This window comes from Girardinichthys multiradiatus, chromosome 14 (genome assembly GCF_021462225.1).
Source record: "Girardinichthys multiradiatus isolate DD_20200921_A chromosome 14, DD_fGirMul_XY1, whole genome shotgun sequence".
In the NCBI taxonomy this organism is placed as follows: domain Eukaryota; kingdom Metazoa; phylum Chordata; class Actinopteri; order Cyprinodontiformes; family Goodeidae; genus Girardinichthys; species Girardinichthys multiradiatus.
This window is the reverse complement of record NC_061807.1, coordinates 23,442,723-23,466,964: the sequence shown is the minus strand read 5'-3', so window position 1 is coordinate 23,466,964 and position 24,242 is coordinate 23,442,723. Positions and strand designations below refer to the sequence as shown.

Here is a 24,242-nt window from a genome sequence, read left to right as displayed (position 1 = left end):
CCTGTTGGGTTCAGAGACCTAATAGGGTGGAACACAACAGGGTGGAATATTTTTAGCTAATCTAGCTGAAGCTATTAAACTGATCAACATTTAGCTAGCTAACCTTCAACAGAATAACACACCTTTAATAATTTATTCTAATATGTTTTTATTTTTTTTCAAGTGAATAAACATAACCCATAATTTGACATAACAGAATGGAATTTTAAGGTTGACTCATACAGGTTAACATGTTTAAGATTAAAACAAGTAGGGAGAAAATCACAATTGAGGCTTACGTCCTGTTCCACAGTTGAATCTCTCCAAAATCAAATGATGTCTCTTCCTGTAAATGGCTTTTCTGGAATTGTGGTCCTTTTTTGAAGACAATTGCACACATTCTAACAGGGTGGAAAATCACTACTGGGACGTATAGAAAATGGATAAAATAGCAAACAGGAAAAAAAGTTCCACCAAATTAAATAGCATAATGAGATAAAGTTGAGTCTAGTTTATCAAGTTATTTAAAAAAAATAAAAGTTTTGGAATCATATGGCCTAAATTTACTGAGAAGGTTTACTACTTTGCACTGCGGGCACGATAAAATTGAGCCTGTGTGTCACCAAAAAGGTGTGTAAAATACAAATAAACATTATAAATGCATTTTATTTATGTTCAAGTAATTGAGAACACTTAAGTGCATAATCAAAGTACTTTGTTGTGAATAGTCAGCACATTCAATAAAAAATCTGCATAAGTGAAATATGCGGACATAAAATGTTGCTGCAAAAAAATAATCACCCATGTATTAATGTTCCAATGCGACCTTAAACATTATTACAACTGTATTCACAGCATCAGGCAATCATGGGTTTAATTTGTTAACCTCAAAGGTTTGCTGTTGACTCTCTGAGGTTTGTGCCATATCTCTGATCAACTTCCATGTTGTAAGCTTTGTATTGGCCCTCGCATCCATATCTGCTCCTTAAACGGTCGAGATCTGAACAGACAGGGAATATTATGGTAGTAATCTGACAAATTATATGCAGTTTTATGAGGTTGCTCAGGTGGAAAATAGATTGCATTATGATTTGGGAGAGTGTGGATGCAAAGGAAAGAGGTTGCAGAGAAATAGTATATTACTCAGTGCACAGACTGCTGCGTCTGGAAACGGTGCTAAGGCTACAGCCTCTTCTATGTGATAAAAGAACAGCATTTTACTGTCCAACTTTTGCTACCTCAAAGGGGTTCTGTGAAGTTATCAGTAATAGTTATCCTACCTGTGAAAGAAAGATGTCATATTGCAGTGAGTCTGCAGAAAGGTGAAGACTCTAATCAGGTTTCAAGTAGTTTTTCTTTATTCAAAAAGAAGAAATGGGCGCAAAAAAACAAAACCATCTATCTGCCCATTTGTTAAACATCCATCTATTCGTTAACTCATTCACCTCTGTGTTTCATCTGGGCATCCGTCCATCCATCTTTTGCATTTCTACTTTAAATTGACATTAAAAACCGAGAACTCGAAGACTGAAACTGGGAATTTTCAGTTAAATCAAATAAATGGAGGGCCAATCTGACTCTTTCATTCACTTTTACAAACTTATGGCAGTAAATCTTTTAGCTAGGTAAGGAAACTATTACTAAAAGTAACTTCACAGAATCTTACTTCAAAACACAGTTTCCCCTTAACTTTTCTCATTGAAATCTTTCAAGAGAAATAGACTGTGTAAACAAGTTGGGTTTTTTTTGTACGTGGCTTGTCAGAAGGGCAGGATAATTATTGAAACATATGGACGACTGGCCCAGCTCTTAACCCTCTCACTAATGATGCTTGGCTTTTACAGAAGGGCATGGGAAGGACACTCCTCCCATTGAATGATGCAGTTGGACCAATAGAGATCTATGACTTATCTTGCACTTGTCTGCTGCAGCTAGACAGAGCACTGGGTGGAAAGAAAATACTAAAAGAAAACTATAAAACAAGGAAAATCAACCAAAATCCCACATACTGCCAGCAAATACAGTTTTATGTCACTGCTAACAAAATTTACTACAGCAGGGAAATAAAATCTTCCCCAAATCATGCCATATGAAAGAAACCCAGAAGATATTCATTCATCATAATCCCTTTGGGTGGCATAACCAAAAAAAAAAAAACTGTTTATTGAAGAAATCTTGTCATCTGTAATATTGCTAATGTTGTGCTCTATGCCTAATGGTATCCTTTCATTTGAACAAAAAACTACAAGCTTTGCTTAAGTTTTGTCACATCAAAGCTTTTCCTTGGACAGGAAATTCAATTTAACTCCTGACAACCCACTTCAACTCCATTAATTTCCTTTGCTGAATGGAATCAGGAAAGATGCCTGTCTATAATGCCGGCTTGCTTAGGGCATTCTTTTCCCCCACAGCTTCGAAGCTGTAGCACTCTCTCATGTTAATGGACCCAACGATTACCATCCTCAGTCCGTGCAAAACATGCATACATGCCCCAGGTAAATCTCAGCGTGACCCAGCCAGCTCAAGCTTTTGTTCATGTGGTCTTCTGGCCACAGGCAAAAGTGATGCTGCTACACAATGGACTAAAAGCTTTGGCAGACAGACAGAGATCCTGACACAAAGGCTGAGGCCGGCCCAGAAGCAGCAATTGAAAATAGCTTCACAAAATGTATCTGAGAGACTGTTGGGTTCGCTGCAGTGCCTTACCATGAGCACCAGTTACTTGGAGGACAAATATCCAGAAAAATACTTGGATTTAACATTTCTAAAATGTGCACATCAAATAAGGTAGTGGAATTATTTGCTGGCTGTGGACTGTTGCTGTATCTGAAATGTGCACTTACTGACTACAACCTTATTTGTTCTATGTGGCGTATTGGGTAAAGGATCAGGGTTGGCTGGTGTTTTTTTTTTTTTTTTTTTTTTTTTTTTTTCATTTTTATTCACCACTTCAGTGCAGCAGTAGTTCTAATCTGTGCAGCAGCACCCAACACCTTAAAGACATGTACACTCATATAACTACTAACTGTTAATTTTCTGTAAATATGACTTGGACTAGCCTTATTATCGACTGGTGACCTGTCAACTGTCTCATCTGATATCAGTTCTGGCACTATCCCGCTCTCCCATAAATCTTAACAGGAAAGATCAGGTACAGATAATGGAAAGATGGAATATCAGATTAGAAAGTCAATATTGTGTGGTATCCAGAAAATATAGCTGAAAAAGTCCAAGTTCAGAACTCCCCTAACGCAGCCTTACTGTCTAGCTGATGATATCTTAAGGCAGTGGACTACAGACCAAAACTGAGTCACATAAAATTAAATAAAAACCTGCGCGTGCCTATCTTAAGTTTGTCATGGACCATCTTAGCATATTTCTCTTTTAGCATATACCACGAACCTTACTTGTCCATAAAAGTGAAATTATTCTCACATACTGTAAATCTGTTCAACTTGCTAATTGACACTAAAAAAAGCTTTGACAAGTCTCTACATTCCTAACCTTACTATTGGACATTGAAGACCAGATGGTCTTGGCAGCAGTTGTCACATTTGAAAGTGCAAGCCGATCTGTCGAATATCAGCGCAAATCTTAGCCGCTTTAACAACAGAGCCACTGGAGAAGCAGAACTTGGATTGATTTCATCCCTTATCCGACGCACGGTGAAGATTTCTGACAAAAGGCATATGGAGAAGAGAATTGCACAACAGCAGGTGGCCCAGTCTTGAGGCTGAGATGTTTTCACTTGATTGTTTTGGACAACATGCATCTTCAAATGAGCAATATATGCAGTGTTTGCAGGGTGGTGGGCACACTGATTTTGCTCAAACACAAAATCAGCAGGAGGCAATGAAGCTCTGCTGCAACGCAAATACCCCAGGAGCTTTCTATTTCAAACAATTGCAAACTAATAGTTACAGATAATTTCTGATGTTATCAACTGAAAAATTTACTTTTTGAAAAATGTAATTTTTCAAAATGAGAAAATCCTGAATTCTAAGTTTTATTTTTGCCTCTTAACCTCAGTCACTGTCTCCTGAGCTGAGCAAATTTTTGAAAAATGGTCTCTTTCACCTTCAGTCCATTCGGACCTGTGTGTGTGTGTGTGTGTGTGTGTGTGTGTGGGGGGGGCAAACTGATGTTCAAAGTCCCGGCTTTGGCAGCCCGACTGATAGCTAGCCCTGTGGAATGGCAGCTGTTGAAGGGCTTTTTAAATTGCACCCAGGTTGATAGGTGGCTGTCAGCAAGGCGATGGACAGAATTCTGAAACGCAGAGATGGGAAAAACAGAAATCTGGGAGGTAAGGGTGGAGCAGAGAGTGAAGCTGGAGGACAGTGACCCTGACACCAAGGTTTAAAAAAAAAGAATTTTGATTCGATAAAGAACGAAAGAGCAAAGGGAGTAAAAGTGGTAAGGGGGTTGTAGGACTGAATGTGGGGAATTACAGAGGTGACAATGAGTGCAGAAATTATGTATTAATTCCTGCTATCACTATAGTCATTTAGTTAGGCCACACATCTGTACTTTGTCAGGTTTAGCGCTATCAGACTATAGCAGCATTCAAGTCCTTTTGTGTCGTAGCAAGTAGTAAGTCTGCATCTTTGATACGGGGACCCAGGTTCAAATCCCAGTTCCGTCAGGAAGCGCACCTACATAAGGTAACAACTGAAAGACTCCTCCTCCAGACTTTAGCTGCATTAAAAATGGTCACCAATCACTCACTACAATGGTGAAAAGATGGTAGTTCCTTGTAAAATCCTGGGTCTTAGAAGTATTGTACCAACAGAGTTTGTTGTGGAGATTTATTTTTTTTTGTCACATCCAAATGCTTCAGATAATTTTTAATATCAGACAAGCAAACCCTGCATGAATACATGAAGCATTTTTCAGATATAATTTAATAAAGCAGTATCCAAGCCAACCTGCCATGTCAAAATATAGATAATTTTAGATCATGAGGAAACTGTGATTAACCAAATTTTTTTGGTTGACTTTCACTAGCCACATCCAAGTCTTATTACTACTTTACCTGTAGAATACAAAAAAATCACTTAAAGTGGAAACTTAAAGTGGTCTAAAAGTCATAAAGACTTTTTTTGGAGAATATTCTTTGAACTGGTGAGACAAAAGTGGAACTTTTTGAAATATTTCCATTCCATTACATCTGGAGTAAAACTACTTCAACATTTATGAAAAAGATCATCCCTACAGCCAAACATGGTGGTGCTAATCTGATGATCTGGATTTGCTTTACAGCTTGAGGACTTGGCATAACTGACAGAAACATGATTTATGTTACCAGCAAATCCTGAAGGAGAATGTTTGGCCATTAGTTTGTTACCATAGGTTCAACCGTGCTTAGGTTATGTAGCAGGACAATGATCCAAAGCGCACCAGCAAGTGCATCTTCAAAAACAGTTTTAAAGTGGCCAAGTCAAAATTTGGATTTAAATCTAATTGAAATACTGTGGCATGATATTCAGCTGGCCATTCATGCTGGAAAATCCTGCAATGTGGCTGAATTATAACAAAGTGGCCCAAAATCCCTCCTAGTTGATGTGAAAGACTTGTTGCCAGTTATCACAAACACTTCATATCAGTTATTGCTGCCAAGGTTGGCACAACGATTTATTAGGCTGAAGGGGAAATTACATTTTGACATAGCACTTTTTGTGTTGCACTACATCCACTCACACAGGCATGAAATATTATACCTTCAGTATAAAAAAAAAACTAAAAATACTACACTGGAAAAGCTAATAACTAAGTCATACCAACTAACCATGTTTATAATTGAGTTTGATTACAAATAATGCAAAAGTGAGCTTTCTGTCTTGAAAGAGATCTAGCTTAAGTTTGGTGTGTTTATTGTTTAGACTTGATAGCAATGAAATGTTAGTGATGTTTCACATTTTCCTAATAAGCGCTCAAATCTTTCTAAAGCTGATAAGGTAAGGCGCCTAACAGTTGAGAAGCTGGGTAATAAATTAGTTTGGGTGGTTTCCACCAGCATTGGCATGTTAATTTAAAATCAAGTTCTAGCACCATTTGTGCTAGCATGCTCCTTCAAATCAGGCAGCAGGACAGTTCTGTCTACTGTTAACATTATAGTGTACAACGTATCGTATGTGCACTACTTTCACTGTAATGTCAGAAATGTCTAGTGCATTGTGTGGTGACTGTGAAATTTACTTTTCAAAGACGATAAAAAAATGGCTGATTCCTTATAGCCTACAGAGCCCTAATGAGTCGATCTCATATATTGTCCATCCCAAACAATATATGATCTTATTCTCCGTTTTTTATTTTCATCACTCTACTCTTACAAATTTCCACTGGCTGCAAATAAAGTGGTAATTGTAATTTAAACTAAAACTAAAACTGCATTCTGCAATTTACAGTGCAAGGGAATGCTTTTGGTGCCGTGTGATGCGACTCTTTCAGCCTGACTGACTAATACTGCCTTGCTGTGGTTGTGCTTTGAAACAGATGGCATTCTAAGAAGGTCATCACGTTTGTCTCAACAGTTGCTACACACTCTGGCAACATTATTAGGGGCTATTTAGGGCATAATGTACTGTCAAGGTGTTGACAGACAGCAGCTGAATAAATATAGCTCTTGTTAAGAAGATCCTTCACTTGCTGAATATCCCCTTTGAGAGTTTAGGATTTGTTCACAGTAAAAAGGAAATTATGTTTAAATAATTTAAATGCTTTCTAATTATCTTTGTTAAGTTCTCCATGCTTGGGTGCATTGGGAAAGGCTCTTGGCATTATCTGCTAACTTGGGACACTATAAAATGAAGAAAGACTTGACGACTATTATTTCTTCTTTTCTTTCCGGGGACCTTGGTATTCACTGTAATTCTCGGTTTTTCACATGCTTGAAATATCTGAGATGTAATTAATTTTCCCGAAATCTGCACACACTCACAGTATTCCATAGAAAACATATTGTTTGCCCACATTTTATAGCAAACAAAACCCAACTGACTTCACAAGATCCTGAAAAAGGTAGTGGCTACCTCTAAGGCTAATTATTAGCCATAAATCTATAAAAGGTGGCTGGACCTCTCTCTTATTGTGCCCTGATTGGTGTGGTGTAACTATTAATCATTTTCTGCATTCCCCAGGGGTAAAAAAAAAACCTCTTTAGTGGAGGGATGGATCAGACACTGCAGGACTGGCAATTATCTGAATCCAAATCTTCTGTGCCATTCTGCTCTCTCATTTGCTTCCTTCCAAATTATGTTTGCAATGGACTTCAGATGTGACTAATGCTGGGCATCATCCAAAACAGTTATTATTATTATTGTGTGTCCATCTCCTCCTCCTGTGGCATGACATCTTCAGATGCACCTTTTCCCACCCCCCTCCCTTCTCAGGGGGCCTCACCCTCCTCCACTCCTGCAACCCTTTTTTTTTTTTTTTTCGTGTCCTGTCCGACAGAGTACCACTCAGAAATGTTGTCTGAGTGCCAGGGAGAAGTTCGACAAATTTACTTTCAGAAGTGGAGCATTATGGCTTTTGCTAAAATGCTCTGCTTGATATATATGAAAACCTTTTTTTAGAAATTGCTTTGGTATTATTTCAAATGCAATGGACACAGAGATTGAAACAAAAGAGAAAAAGGAAGAAAGAAAGGGAGAGAGGTGGGGCAAAAAGTTAAAGGGAGAGGAGATATGAATAGAGGAAAGAAAGAAGGATAAACAGAGTACAAATTAACGGCATAAAAATCTGCTTCTACACCAGCAGAAAGAGAGAGACAAATAAGAAAAAGAAACACAGGGACAAACAAGAAACACATATAACAACAACAACATTACTGAAAGTAAACAGTACTAATTAATACAGGATGTATTTAATGGCAGCTGCAGCTCAATATAGAAGTATATCTGTGTATCTGGAGAAGGTATCTGCCCCTTGGAAGACCTCATGCATGGTTCCATTTCCTAAAGCAAAGCCTTCAGACCCAAGACTGCCAGTTGTCACCTTCAGAAGTTCGGGAGGTAACAAGTGGATGAGTCGGCAGCTGTGCACGGAACCATCTGCGCATCAACATCAACAAAACTATGGAGATGTTGATTGACTTTCACATGAAGCCCACTCCTGCCTCACCAGTAAATATCCAGTGCTTGGACATTGAAACTGTGGCAGCGTATGAGTACCTAGTTGTTCACCTCAAAAATAAACAGGGCTGCTCCATGCACACCAACGCCTTGGAACATGAGGAGACTCAGGTGTGCAGGGCTCTGCTCAGAACTTTTTACAACACTGTAGTAGCACATTTGTAATCTGTCTTGCTGCTGCGACAATTCAATTTCCCCCTTTGGTTATTAATAAAGTCTTATTAACTTCAACACACATTTTGAAACATTTTGGTGGAAATATCATGTTGTGGGAAGGCTTCTTATCAGCAGGGGCCGGTAAGCTGGTCAGAGTTGATTGCAATATAGATTTTTCTTTTGCATGGACAGGGAAGTAAGAATTGGTAAGAGGTCCGAGTTGGTAAGAGAATAACCCCTTACCTTCCACCAGGCTAACTACCCCCAAACATACAGCCACAGCTTTAATTTTCGCAAAGTATCGACTCAAGTGCTGAATACAAATGCAAAACAGAAGTTTCTGATTTTTATGTGGAAAAATTAAATATTTTCTTCCACTTCACAATTATACAGTATTCTGTGTTGGTCTGTCACATAAATTCCCAATATATCCCATTCAAGATTGTATTGAACTGTGACAAAATGTGAAAAAGGGAGGGAACACTTTTGCAAGGCAAAATATTAATTATTTTCTTTCAAATAATCCACAAGCCCATGCATTTCACAACTGTGTACCTATGAAACCAAAGCCAGTTAGTTTCAGTCTTCTGATCAATCTTTATGTGTTTCAGGCAACCTTTCAGTGTGTACTTAACCAAAACATTGTCCTCCCTATTTCTAACTTTCTAATTTCTCCTTAATGAAATCGGTGGGAAACTTTCAAGCAGTAACTGGATGTCAGTGGTGAAGACTGGATTTTTGAAACGGCGTGCAAAATTACAAGGCTTTAAGTGTCAGACACACAAGCCTGCCAAATGTAATCAGTGGTTAATAAATGTTTGCCCTTTTACTCTATAAGAAGCTGGAACAGTTGTGAATCAGTGCAGCAGATCATTGCATTGTTCTGGCTTTTGTATTCAATTCTTTCTGAACCTTTTCCAAGAAATGAGATCAGGTTTTTGTAATTATAGCATTTATATGTGTCTAAATACACAGTAATCTAACATGGTTTTGTTTGTTTGTTTTTCTCATCCTTCAGCTCTTGATCTGCCGGGAAGCTTGCTTGAGTGGTGAAAGGTAAGTTTTTTTGATGGAAGAATTACTTTACAGCGAATGAAGCTTCCATTTCTTTCTCAATCTGAGAACCGTCTTTATGCTGGTGGCAGCAGAATGGAAACGTTGAAGCCAAACAATTAGGGCCTTGAATTCTGGTCTCCCTGCTGTTTAATTAACGTGCTCTCTGAGACCAGGAGGCACTACTTTAGAAATCGCTTTTTTTTTTTGCCTAGCCTGTAAGAACTAGTGTGTAACTATGTCTGGCAGAGACAAATAGCATCATCTGCAGTGTTCCTCATGCTGTAGTGGATTTTGGACCGATTGGTTTGTTAGAACTCTAAGTGAGCACGTGAGGAAAGAGGCTTTATTGGAATGTGTGTGTTTGTATATGTGTGTGTAATGCGTTTATAAAATGATTGTTGACACTAAGTTTATCACAAAAACCTAGTATTTTTGTACACAGTAAATGTCCGCTGAATAATGCATACCTGACTATGAATAGGTTTTGTTGTTAGACAAATCTGTTATTAGACATCTGATACAACACTGAATTCTAGGCGGACATTGAAATGTCGTAAGCTTAGAAACCAACCAGTCGTACCTCTATAATACTTTGTTAATCCAGTAAAATACTTATAATAATAAGGTTATTTTAACCTCGATAGCAGAAGTTTTTAATTCCTACCTAATGTCCTTTGCCCAGGACTGGCCTTTGACAATCACTGTATATCCTGTGACTGTAAACGTGGATGCATAAATGTCTCCATGGAAGACAAAGAGAAATGGTTATATTATACAGCTTTATCAGGGAGGTAGATTAAGATCTTGGCATTTGAATATACATTTATTTTAGATAAAAGTGCATTTTAGAAACAAGGAAAGAGGTATTCTGACATAAATTAACATAAATCAAACAACATCCCCCATTTTCTTTACTTTCTGACTTACAAAATAAACCAACTTTGACTGGCACAGGTTGAAGTATACAGACTGCTAATAAGCTAATTAAACTGAAAACAGGTCCATGTAAGCATTTGTGACTCATACCCTCTTACATTATTGTATATTTACCCTATATTTCTATGCTATTCAAGCATATAAATATCAAGCATGTCATCAGTGGCCTTTCTACGTACTCTGTCTGATACTGTAGCATACACAGTTTGGTCTCCATCTATATGAGGCTGCCCCAGGTGTTGGCCTATAAATGGACTGAATTTATGTACCTAGCCCTTTTTTAATCACACTGACCATTCAAAGTGCTTTACACTAGAACCTTATGCACTGTTGAAGATTCATTCAATTTGGCATTAATATTGCAGAGTACTTGAGATGGCTTAGTAGTTATACCCATTTTCTGATGAATTTTCATAATCCAAGGGCTGAGGGAAAACGTTTATAACTATAAGACTAATAATCTCCAATTGCTATCACAATAAATACTACAAAATATTGTTTTAAGATTTTAAGATTGCATCGCACATTTATGTATTAGTATGTATGTAACATTAAATAGACCTGGTCTTGTCAGGCAGTGGAAGTTGATGAGCAGCAAAACCAGTCTGTGTGATTTTTCATAATTTTTATAGGGTTTAGTTTCTGTTTTGTTCACTATATACAATGCTTTCCACCAGAGGTTGCGCTAGACTTTTTCGTTGTCTGTCATTTTGAGTGACAGGATAAAAAAAATCCGGTCATAATCTATTTTTAAATTGTCACTTAATTTTTTAAGTGATAATAATAACAATCATTAGCATTTACTTTCATTCATTTTAATTAATATTCAGTCTGATCAAGCTGAACAGAGTATCCACATCAACCAGATGAATACATTTAACTTTTCTCCACAGTAACAAGAAACACAAGTTCGGCCCTATTGAATAGAATAACTTAAAGGTTACATTTTTGATAAATTTTCTTTGGCCAATTTTTAATTAATTAATAACGGAATTTTTCTTAAATGAATAATGCAAGTGAAAACCTCATGCAAAAAGTCATGCAATGATAGCAATTAGGATGACAGGTGAAAAATGTTTTAATTAAAATGCAGCTTTTAATTACAGCATTTGGCGCAAAGTTCTAGATTGTTCCTACCCCTTCAGATGTAATGTTAATTAGCTTGCTGAGACCACATCACAAAGCCGACTACGGACCACAAACTGTACACCAACAAGTTTCTTAGCTGGCTTCTTTATATTTTTCTGTTGTGATTATGAATCTGAGAATATTATTTTATATTTAAAATTAATATTTTAATATTTTATCAAATAATATTTTGGTCTGTTAAGGCTTGTCCTGTGAATACCAGCCCAGTAAGGCGGTGGCATTAGGACAAAATAGAAAGGTGTGAGACGAGCTCTGACATTATTGAACAGCATAAACTCTGCACACAAATGGAATGAATTCACACAATTTCTTAAAATACAAATATTTATTAACAAAAATAAGTCAACTCAAAGTAAAACATATTTCAATCAATAAACTCTTTACTATGCTAAAACAATCCAACTAAACTACCAAGCAGAATTAAAGAATAGGGAAGATTAATGGGCTATGAACAATATAAACAAGTTGATGAGAGGTGGTTGAAAACCATGACCAAAAGAGTGATGCAACATTACCATGCAATGTTATTTATGTTTGAGAACCAAGGATTATCTTGAAGAATCTGGAAGTGAAGTTAAGTTAGTCTTGCAACTAACTTGGGCAATAATCATCATACCTTTAGACAACCCTTCACAATGCAAGATCAGATCAAATATTATTTTATTAAAATAATGTTGTAAAGAAAGATTTGCTGAATAAAACCAACCTTCTGGATGACTAATTCTCAACGGGGTCTCATTAGCTGCCTTTATTTATTAAAATAATATTTAAAGAAATATTATTAAGGGAATATTTTGGAAACGAGCCAAATCTTTCTGGAGAAATGGGGCTTAATGGTGTTTACTTAGTTATCAGATTTAGTAAAATAATGTTTAGGGACTATTATTTACTAGCTTGAAAACTAACAACCTTTCAGTTAAATGTTCCCTAGCAGGCAAGCATGTGTTCTTAGCTGTTAGCAGTGAAAGCTAACAAAATAAGCTGATAGCTTAGCACCAGAATCAAACACACACCTTTAAAAATACCGTTAATAAAAGGGTTAAAATGCATAAGCGCGGATGGCGCGTTATGATCAATCTTCTGTGTTTAAAATCACCCTTCAAGTAAAGTTTGTCTTAACTTTACAAACATACAAACACAGAACACAAAGCTGAACACGTGTGCTGCAGATAGTCTGCTAGCACCAAGATAGCTGAGTTCAACCCAAACAAAACCAAACTTCATAAAATGAAAAACGTTTACATCATTTCAATCTAAATCCTTCTCTATTATTCTGCCCAAACCTAACCTCTTATGAACGTGTTGAGGAGTTAGCGCGCTGCCTCACCGGCCAGCCTCGCACAGAGTCCGGATGGTAGAGAAAGACTTGTGGGTGAAGTGGGGGATTTATGTGGACAGTGGCATCATGGGAAGTTTGCTGTTACCCCCAATTCCTAAGTTATGCCGGAACCAGGTTAATGCAATTTATTTGGAAAGTTCCAGAAAAGTCCGTACCGCATTTCCTGTTGTAACTCATGGCTGTGGGTCCCAACATCCCCCCTTTTAGTTCCGAAGAATGCGATGAAGTCCACAGTCTTTGGGGCTAACAATCAGTCCCCAGCCATGTGAAAAGAGTCACTGGATTCCTGTAGGTAGGCAGAGTTCAACAGTTCATTTTTGGTTCAGAGGTTAGTGTTTAGACAAGAGTGAGGCAGGTTTGGGCAGAGACTAACACTGATAAAATGTTTTAAAGCAGAAAAAAAAAAGAAAAAAAAACAATAGTCATGAAATAATTTTCACACCATAATAATATTGCTTTTAAAACCTTAATTTCTCAAGTTCAGAACCATACGAAAGAAAAAGATTAAAACAGAATATAGGGTGTTGGTAATTATTTACCATCTTCATACCTTGTTTGATAGATTTTACAGGGTTGATTCTGGACTGCAACGGCTTGCCATGTCTTTTAGGAACACCGTTACCTCAGTTACTACACACCTGCACATCATCTCAAACTCCTCCTTTGTGATGACATCTTTGGAGTGGCTCCACTCTTTACCACCAACCTTACAGTTCGATGTTGCACTGTGAAAAGGTGTTTGTCTTTTAACAGGCTGCTTGTCGTTTGGCTGATGCCAGTTACCACCCCCCTGGTTCTGTTGCATCACTTGGGAAGATACTTTGCGTTTCTTCTTAGGCCTGTTCTCTGTTTGAATGTTTAACACTCCTTTTCCTGCTCTGTCTGAACGTTCTGTCTGTCCCAACATTTCCCACTTCGTCTGTCTTTGAAATTGTTAACTTTACAATCCATCTTTGAGGTTCAATGAATGACTCACAGACTTCACCACATCCAGCTGTGAGATGTTCCACCAGCCTACACCAAATTGGCTGAATGGGTTCCCCAGCTGCAGCAAACATCAGTAAAATCTCTTCTGTCATGAAAACATTTGCTTTTATCAAAAAAAGTGTTCCATTAGTGGAGACGTTCTGTTGGAGAATCATCAGTTGATGCGCATGAGGGTAAGAGGATTGCTTGAGGCTACAAGATGCCAATTTAAATCTGCTGACGTGGCTAACATAGCTGTTCACGTTAAACTAGGAGATGTGATTGTTTTCACTTCATCTTCGAAACTGAATTTATGGAATAGACACTCTACTGTGTAGATGCAGATTTTGCACTTTAAGTACAAATATGTATTCGATTAAGTGTATCATTTTATCTTTTGAGCTTGTGCTTGTTTACCTGACAAATGGTAGAAATGAAGAACAAATGAATATTTTCCTACTCAAGCTATCATTTCCTTATTTAAACGTGGCAGCCATATTGGATTTATTAATTCAGGGTTGGTGAAAAAAACAGACTTTCCATGTTCCAAGTTTGCTAAACTGGAAGTTTGAAATTTTAACTTTAAAAGTCTAAACGAGTAAAATGAATGAGTCCAAAGTAAGTAAAATTAACACAATTAGGTGAAACTGAATCTCAAGCTTTTGTTCTTGTTTATATACACTAGGGGTCAGTAAGCGATGCTTCCTGAAGGATGCTTGATGAAGGGTGCCATCAAAAATTTCCTCAGAATCAATGTGCCATATCAACCATTACATTAACAATAAATGTAATAATGTTGCATATCAATAACTATACACTATAGACAACAACTTTATAGAACTATATTTATTGACAGATGTTGGCAAAGTGCAGATCAGTTATTTTCAAAAAACACTTTTCACTTTATCCATAATTCGACTACCATAAGAGCAAAGGAACCATACAACAGAAAACACAGATGATATTTATGCTCTCCTCACACCAATGATGAGAAAAAGAAAGTGATATGCAGATTACATCTTAAGCCCCAACCTCCAGTACCGGGTGAAGAATGAAATATTTTTTTTGTACTTCATTGCTGTAAGTTCCCTTAGTTAAACATAAATGTGTGGTATCCAAAGAAATGTTAGAATATTGGCTAAAACCTGGTATAAACCATTTCTACGAACACCAAACACAGTTAAAACACCTAGCAGTTGAATCAGAAAGTAAACAAACTCCACAAGAAGGCATCCCTGCAAAACTCAGTCTCAGCTGTCCACCGCGTGGCTTCGACACACTCAACCATCATGTCACAGTCCACCCAGGATCTACTCAACCACCAGCAAAGAAAGACCAGAAGTATAACTCGCATTTGAAAAACATTGGATTTCCATGTCCTCTGTATCCAGATAGTTAAAAAGAGACAAATCTAACTGGTCATTAAAGCTTTCTGGTTTGATCAGAAAATAATACATTGTTCCATAAACTTGTAAGTCCCAAAAATGTGTTGTAAATTCGGTCTCGATTCTTCTGATGTATCCGTGTATTTCCATGGGGCTGAAGCTGCGCTGAGCAGACAACTCCCTGAGGCATCTGTAGTGGTGGAACGTAGAAGTTTAAGCATCGCCGTAAAAATTGTCAGCTTTTGAATTAAATCTTCCCACATGTTGTGAAAACAGTTTATCTTGCTCCCTGCAATTTGAGATTAAGCTTAGAGGTCCAGTCAAATCTGTGAGAAACAAACATTTTACAACCCACTTCTCATCTTCGAGTTCGGGATGGTTTTGCCTTTTTTTCAGCCAGAAATGTTTTTACCCCATCAAAACAATCTACAAATTGTTCCAGAACCTTTCCACAGCTTAGCCATTTACCAGTAAAGTGAATTTTTATGTATTTGCATGAGCTATCCATATCCTCGAGCAGAGACTAGAATTGGCAATGCGTCAAAGTAGATCACTTATAAATTTAACGGTTCTTGCTACTGTGGCCATAACATAATTCAGATCTGAATTTGAGAACTTGGCACAGAGGTTTTCTTGTGTATTTTACAGTGCAGTTTCATGATGGGATGGTTGACTTGTTCCTGAATTAAGCCATAGTTGTAACACCATAATTTGTCACAGCAAAATGTCTCATCAACACCTTGCTCCTCAAAATGTTCTTTAAAAACTTTGGCAATATCCTCACTTGTTACCGTTTCAGGCATCAGGGTTAAGCCATAAAATTCCTCTTGTACTGCCACATCACAGTATCTTGCCATGACATCCAAACGTAGCACATCATTGATAACAACGCTCTTGACCAAAGCTACACTAAAAAGCCGGGCTTTTTTTAAACCAGCTGTATATTGAGCTCTGACATTGTTACCCATTTCCTTGATGCATCATTCCACAATTGTGGCTTATACAGGCATGTCTTGAATCCTGGTTATATTTCTATTTTTCTTTGGGAGCCTATCAAATAAAACCTCTGAGCTAGAGAGAAAAGCCTCCTTAAAAAGTTCTCCATCTGTAAAATTCTTTCCATGTTTGATATGTAGTAATCTTAATTTCTACAGCACCTTTCACAGGTCAAAAACAACAAAGAGCTTCACAATAAATACAACCATTAAAAGCATAAAAGAAAAGCCATACAATGTGCAATACGATAACTTGATTTAGTTCCATGATATTTAGCAGCAGTGAAAACTTTGAGAGTACTTGCTTACTTCTCATATCTTGACACAGCACATGTTATTGTTTCAACCTTTTTTACCTCAACTTTGATAAGTCTGATGTGTCTGTGCTAGCTAATTTGGAATAGGCACTGGTGGTTCTATATATATACTATATACATATTTTTATGTATTTTATAATGTCTCCGACCCCTGATATTGCATGATTTGGTATATACATTTGTTGTTTCCAAGTGCTTTTCATTGTTCTGCTTTTTATAGAGTAACATCAGTAAGCTAACATTAGCTGGTAAATTAGTTGTGCTATCTGTACCTAAGCTGCAGTCATCAACTTGACAGACAAGCTGCTCCTAGCTGACCCACTGTAGTTTTAAAATTGTGTCATCTCAATAATAATAAGGGATGGGTGGCACTCGCTTACTAGCTGTCTGGGTTTTCCATAACTGGAAATGTTTCAAAACATTAAAAGTTTCCCTTCTTGTAAGTGATGGGGGGGAGAGTAGGACCCTTCTTTCAGCCAGCTGATCAGCAATGTGCAGCAGCAGGTATAGAAAGGACTGCACTGCGCTAATATATGCTTCAAACAGCTGGAGAAAACAGGAACATGAGTATGAGTGACTGTAACTTTATGTAAGTTATCAACATATAATTACATTGATAAACCTTGATACTAGTAACCAGTCCATGACTATATGCTAAAGTGAACTATATTTAAAAAGGAATAATTGTTTTCTTTATGTCTATACTACAGTTTCATTCAAAATGCTAGGTTAGCAAACCACTTATTTCATGGCTTAGAAGGAAAACACCTTTAATATTCAATAGGAAAATAATTGGGCTTTAAAGGCAGGAACCTTTGAATGAAACTTCATAAAAATCATTGTGCATTGTTAGTGGCATGATCAGTTTGTGTCTCTGTAAGGCAGGTTTGCAGAGGGATTTATCCATCTATAGGCAAAACATGTGAGGGCAGATGAAAGCTGCTTTGAGGATGGAGCCCACAACTGGGAGGAACAGCTCTTCCTCCACCACCGTTCTCTTTCTGATCTCCATTTCCCCTCCCTTCTTCATCCCTATACTTTTTCTAACCTCTCCTATTCCACTGCCACTCTACCTTGCTATCTCCTCTCGCCTGCCTCTCCTCTCCCTCTGTTGCTTGCCTATCCAATTTTCACTGCACATTCAGCCCACTCATTCTCCTCAGCCACTGCTGTCTCCATGCCTGTTCTCATCTCAAACTGCGCTGCTCCGTGTACTTACACACAAACATATATATATATATATATATATATATATATATATATATATATATATATATATATATATGTATATATATATAGCCTGTTATTTATACTTGTAACAAATGTTGTACTACAATATTCACTTCATGTTTTGTCTAATTTGTGCAGGATTGTTGCTTTGAATCTATGCTTGTTTAAATATGTAAATTTATACATGTTAAACACAGGGTTTAGGTGTGAACCCAGAGCCATTTCAGGGAAAAAGCCCCTTCAGTCACAGCACATGGCACACGTGCGGTTGACAAGCTTTTTTGCTTCCATGGCTTCTTCACAACGGATTAATGTTACAAAGTGTAGAAAGGGATAATAAGGTGGAAGAAACTAAACTAGGAACTTTAAAGTTATATATATATGTATAGATCTGCTTCTAGTACAACTCAAGAAAGACTGAATAAAGGTTGTTGCTGCAGCAGACTTTTTTCCCTTTAGACATACAGTTGTAATTTCTTGGCAAAACGGTACTTATTTGACATTGTCCAATATACAACGAGTTGGAAAGTAATTATACCTAAAAGATCAATGTATTCTAATATTTTTTTTGTGACAGAGGAAGGCAAATCCGTGCATAACATTAAAGAAAAATAATAAATGGGTGTTCAAAGATGTCTAACTTCCGTGCTCCACAGTATGACGCTGTCACAACCATGTTTCACCATGGGTGATGTGCATTATTTGTTTTCCAGTATTTTGTATGTTGGCCAAAAAAGGTTTTGGTTCCATCTGATCCTTCTACATCTACGTAACTTATGGAAAACTGTACTTATTATATTTCATGGGTTTTTGTAACAGTGGCTTTCATCTTAACATTCATAGTTAGATATAGTTAGACTTTATTTATACATAACTGAGCTTGTAAAAAGAGATATTATGATTTGAGTTCAGAAAAAAGGCAATAATGCATATGTTCATATTGCATTGCATGTTTAATGAATGTAGAGGTGGTGACAAATCAGTGGTTGGATCTGTGTCTTTCCCACCTTAACTTTTCATGATTCAACATAGTCAAGAAACTTGTTACCCAGCTCTTAAAGAAGGGATGTCTCAAGGATGTTCAGTGAAGCAGAATTAATAGGTGAGGTAGCAGGGATCCAAAAGCTACGTCATCAAACTTTAAAGCAAAGATAATTTTTTTCTTCCAGTATTTCCACATTCTGTATTTAATGTAAAACAGCTCACAAATATGTCTTACTGTGTTTTCTGAAGACCCTTTCCTTTTTCATTGATCCACTGCAAACATCAGAACAAATGATACAAATAATAGTCTATATTCCTTCTTTCTCTTTGTGTTGGTTTTCAGCATGTGTTGTTGCTTTTTTAAATCTTCTAGACCTAAGATACTAAAGGAGTGGATCTGCTTATTACTTACGCTTAAACAATAAAACATGTCTTTTGTGCAGCTGCCAAATGAAAGATAAAGAGATGCTTGACATAACCAGTGTTGTGAAAGCCCAGATCCTACCTTTCAAAAATAAAGACCAAGCTCACAGTTCAGTTCATACATGTTACATACACTTATCAAACAATTGAACATAAACTTCATGAGAGCGGCCTGAGGACCTGATGTCCTCTAGTAGGCCCTGTGCTCACTGCCTGGCATCGTGGAGCTCAACTCGCATTTACCAGAGAACACCAGATCTGGCAGGTTCAGCACTGGTGCCCTGTTCTTTTCACAGATGAAAGCAGGTTCACTCTGAAGACGTCAAAGGCTCTGGAGAAGCTGTGGTGAACGTTATGCTGCCTGCAATGTTGTTCAGCATGATCGGTTTGGTGGTGGGTCAGTGTTGTCTGGGAGGCATACCTATGGAGGGACGCACAGACCTGTACAGGATTAATTATGGTACCCTGACCACCATTAGGTATCGGGATGAAATCCTTAGACCCATTGTAGACCCTTTGCTGGTGCAGTGGGTCCTGGGTTCCTCTTGGTGCATGATATTGCCTGGCCTTATGTGTCAAGAGAATGCAAGCAGTTATTATTAGACAGTCTTCAAAATGACAAAGACAAGAGAATGTTATTTTTGTGAGGTAGATTTATATTGATTCTGTGAATAATGACTCCAAATAGTAATAATATTAGAAAATATCTACTTGCCTAAACTTGCCTATCTCCACAGTCACAACTGGATTTGTGACAAGGTCCCAATTTGTTCTTGCCACCAGGAAGAAGTGTCTTTAGATTTCCACCCAGGTTTTTATCAGAGGAAGAAATGTTCTGTCTTGTAGTTACAAAGAATGCACAATTTATTTTAAGATTCTTGTTCTCATCCTCAGTATCAGTGGGGTATTAAGGTGAATGAGTCCTTAATATGGACTAATTGTCAATAAAGCTGTGTGTCATCCACACATTTTCACTTTTTATCCAGGTAGGGAAAACAAGTCTAAACCTGTGACTAAAAGTTGAACAATTAAGTCAAGTCAAGTCAAGTTTATTTATATAGCGCTTTTCAGCAACAAGGCACTCAAAGGTACACGAGGAAAAACATTATAATAATACAGAAAATCAAACACAGAAAAACAAATCAAATGACACTAATAATCCTTGGGAGTTTGCTGGTAAGAGTCTTTCTAATAGAGGTAATTAGCTCATTAAGTCCTCTGTGGTAAGGAATTCATCCTGTGCTAGAAGAAAAATGATAATATTAATCCTTGAGGTCGCTGGTATGAGGCAGTTGTGGTCCCATCATTCAAATAAGATGGGTCACTGGTATAAAACAGTTTTAGTCCAAACTTTTTAAATACTAAAAATGTTTGGCTGTCACTGGTATGATATAGTTGTAATACAATCCTTTTAAGAAATCTAAAATTCTCTGGTCACTGGTGTAAAAACAGCTTTAGTCCAAATTTTCAAATACTAATAATATTTGGCTTTCACTGGTAATCCTTCTTAAGGGATTATTTAACCTTTTAAAGTACCACAAGGTTAAGGATTTAATTTTATTTAAACCTATGCACGTCAGCTGACTAAACCCCGTTCCCTTAAATAGAAAAAGTCGGTGCTGTTGTTACTCTGAAGTGTGATAGTCAACACAACAACACAATGACTGTCAATTTTAATAAGTCTGGCATGTGACTTCAATTTATTTGTGCTAAGTTTAAAGTGAGGAAGAAAACCTTGCATTTTATGAAAAAATCACTTGGCCTTAACATCCAGACCCAGTCTTTTGGTCCTAAATGTCTTAATGCCACCACAGTAATCCACATTAAGTTCAAATGCTTTAGGTAAAAGTCATCCATTTTAAGTGGACAGAAAACATTAATGCCACTGATGTAAGACCTATTTTAAATACAGCGGCGCACAGCTCTAAATATATTATTTCTGAAGGGCATTAAGTTTCTTAAATGTCTTCTTTACCTTCACCCCATTTCACCTCATGTTAGAGGTTATAAACTTTTCTTTTTATTCCCACTGATATCTTTACAATTCTCTGATTGATTGTAATTTACTGTTTACTAATCAGAAAATCTGGGTGGCTTGTTTGAAATCGATTTTATTTGCAGGGATTCTATATTTTACTCTGTGCATATCAGAGCAATTGTTTCCAATTGCTTACATGAATCAATGCTTTCTTGGGTCCTGCTCTGGAGACTGCAAGCAGCTCAATACCTCCAATTTATGTTTTAATTACAATGATCCAAGTGCTAGCATCTTGACCTGACTCTTAAAATCAGTGCCAATCCCACTTGCAGGTATTGAGTTTAAGGTAGAATTTAACAATTTACACATGTAGTAATGGTTAAATTTGACCGTGTTGGTGATAATGATGATGGAGGATGGTTCCCCATTTGCTGCTATTGAAAGAGATTTGTGCATACTGATGTGAAACATCCTGAAAGCCATGGCTTTTATTTGCAGTGACACTTTCCATAAATGCAACAAAAATTATGGGACATTTGAAGACTTGCTATCAATTTTTGTGCAAACTGGGTACAAAATAGCAGCTCTCTGACAACCTTGCTTGGCAATATTTGGTTCCAAATAAGAGTTTGCTCCCTTCCCTGTTTGTTCTCCTCATTTTCTGATTGACAAAGCAGTATATCATTTGATCACTTGCCATTAGGACAGATTGCTTCACTCACTGTGCCGTATAAGTGGCTTCTGGCAATCCAGAAAGCCATAAATTCTATTGACTCCTGTAATTAAGGGCGGATCAATGGAGGCAGTTGCTTTCACTGCTTCCCAAGAGTGTACACTTATATGTCTTAACCTCACTGCAACCCCTTGATATGTAGACACTTTACCACTACCAAAATATACAAGATTCAAGACTTTTTGATGTAAATTTATACATGCAGTACATACAGAGAAATTGAAATATAGTTTCTCTGTCTCACCACGGTGACATAGAGCATGCAGCATAATAGTACTCAAGAGTTAGATAAAAAAGATTATCTATGTGAAAAAAACACAATATCAACTAAAAGCAAAGTACTATGCACATCAACCTATGTACAGACTGCATTTTAAAAACGGGTTACATTAAGTCAAAAAAACACAAGTGTGTGATCAAGAGTATTACAAAGCACATTTGGGCCAGTTTAGTGCATTTCAGCAATTACTGTTCATTAATAATGCTTATGGTCCGGTAAAGTGAAAAACGGATGATGTGCATTTGGTTCCTGAGGCTCTTTCTTAGTTGTGAAGATGGGGGTAGGGGTGGAAGGGGTATGCAGTGGAACTGTTAAGGTTATTGAGGGAGGAGGGCAGGGAACAGAGTGTTGAGCATCCTGACAGCCTGGTGAATGAAGATGAAACTTTTTGGCCAGTGATGAGGTGTTTGTGGTCCAGGAGTGTTCTTCTGTGACATGAACACCATGGATCTTGATGCTGCTCACCTTTTCCACAGCAGCATCATTGACGTCCAGAGGAGCATGCCAGGTGTCTCTTCCTGAAGACCACAACAATCTCATTCTTCTTTACATTCAGAGAGAGAATGTTGTGGCTGTACCACTGGGCCAAGCAGCTCGAATGGCTTCTATGGTTACAGTAGTGTCATCAGCATACTTGATGAACAGTTTGGAGCTGTGCGACTGTGTACAGTGATGGATCAGCAGAGTGAAGAGGAGGGGGCTTAGCACATATCCTTGGGGTGCCCCCGAGTTTAGTAAAATCTGTACTGCCTGTGGCCTCCCAATCAGGAAATCTAGCAGCCAGTTGCACAGCCAGTTATTCAGCAGAAGATGGGGGTGAGTGCAACCAGACGGTAGTTATTGAAGCAGGAGATCGATGGTTGCTGCGGAACAGAGATGATGGTGGTGGTTTTGACGCATGTGGGCACACAGCTTGGCTCAGCAAGATGTTAAAAGATGTCTGTGAAGACACCTTTGAGGTCAGCTGCACAGTCTCTCAACATGTGACTAGGTATGTTTTCAGGACCTGGAGCTTTGCAAGCATTGACTCTGCTGAGAGCACGTCTCTGATTGTCCAGTGACAGTTTCAACCCCAGGTCAAAATGCTAAAAAAAACATAAATACTTGCATATAATAGTACCCTTTATAAAGCACTCTCCACAACTAATTAGCACCACCTGGTAGAGATGTGTAAAAGACAACCTTAGAATAAATTCCTCCTTTAAGGGAATGGATGGCGTTTTGGAAGAGCGGACACCCCATACACAGAGGCTATTGGTCCTTGACACAGCTTTCCGGTGTTTGATTCCTGACTTTCAGACCTTTACTGGAGCTCTTTTCTGTCTGTCAATTTTCTGTCTGATTACTGATTCTAAAGGCCACAATGGCCACAATGTTTTTTTAAATAAGGTCCTCTTTTCTTGCAGTAGTACTATCTCAATAATAAAAAAAAAAAAAAAAAAAAAAAAACAACTTTCCATTGGGCTATATTTATTTATTACAAATACAAAAAAGTATAATCAAACATTTTGTAATTTAATTTAATGTTTTCCATGAAGTCCAGGTTCCTTGAGGTATAAATACAGCTGGGACACAACAGTTGAACCCAGTGTTGTTTTGCTCAGTAAATGCATTTCTAATGGGGCTGTTATAAAATAATAAAACTCTCACCAGATGTTGGTAATAATCCAAATAATCCAATAATAATTGTTATATCTAATAAAACTATGGAAGGATGTTGCTAAAAGACACAAACATCTAAGAAACCAGATGCAATCTGTCTGTATTTAGAAATCAATCCCCATCTCAGTGCAAACAATATCAGTGAAGTCAAGCACTTTTCTTCAAAAGTGCTTGACTTCACTTTTGAAGAAAAATATATTGAAATTTGACTATAGAAGGTTTTGACAAGGACTGTCCCTGGGAAGGATTGTCATGCATATCACCCCAAGACATTTTGGGGACATTATGGTGTAGTGCTGGCTGTCCACATTAGGTATTTGCAGACTTTACCTAATTGAAGGGAGGATAAACGGATAAATTAACTGAGATAAGAATCGTAAGGTGAAGAGGATTCCTACAAAGTTAAGGAAACTCTAAAATAGTTATATAGAAAAAAAAGCTGCTAGACTTGAATTTAACAAAATTTCCATGGAAAGAACCTAAGACTGCATAGAAGAGCCCCCCCAAACCAAAAAAAAAAACCCTTCAGGATTAGAAGACAG

General features: G+C 37.5%; 1 protein-coding gene across 35 annotated transcripts in view; it reads left to right on the top strand.

The window, feature by feature from the left end:
* Positions 1-24,242, top strand: part of LOC124880267 (receptor-type tyrosine-protein phosphatase delta-like) — a 622,546-nt gene that overhangs the window by 346,101 nt on the left and 252,203 nt on the right. For all 35 annotated transcript variants that reach the window (XM_047385268.1, XM_047385264.1, XM_047385265.1 and 32 more), the window contains one exon: positions 9,286-9,323. The gene's annotated coding sequence lies outside the window, so the exon portion shown is untranslated. The remainder of the gene's footprint in view (positions 1-9,285; positions 9,324-24,242) is intronic.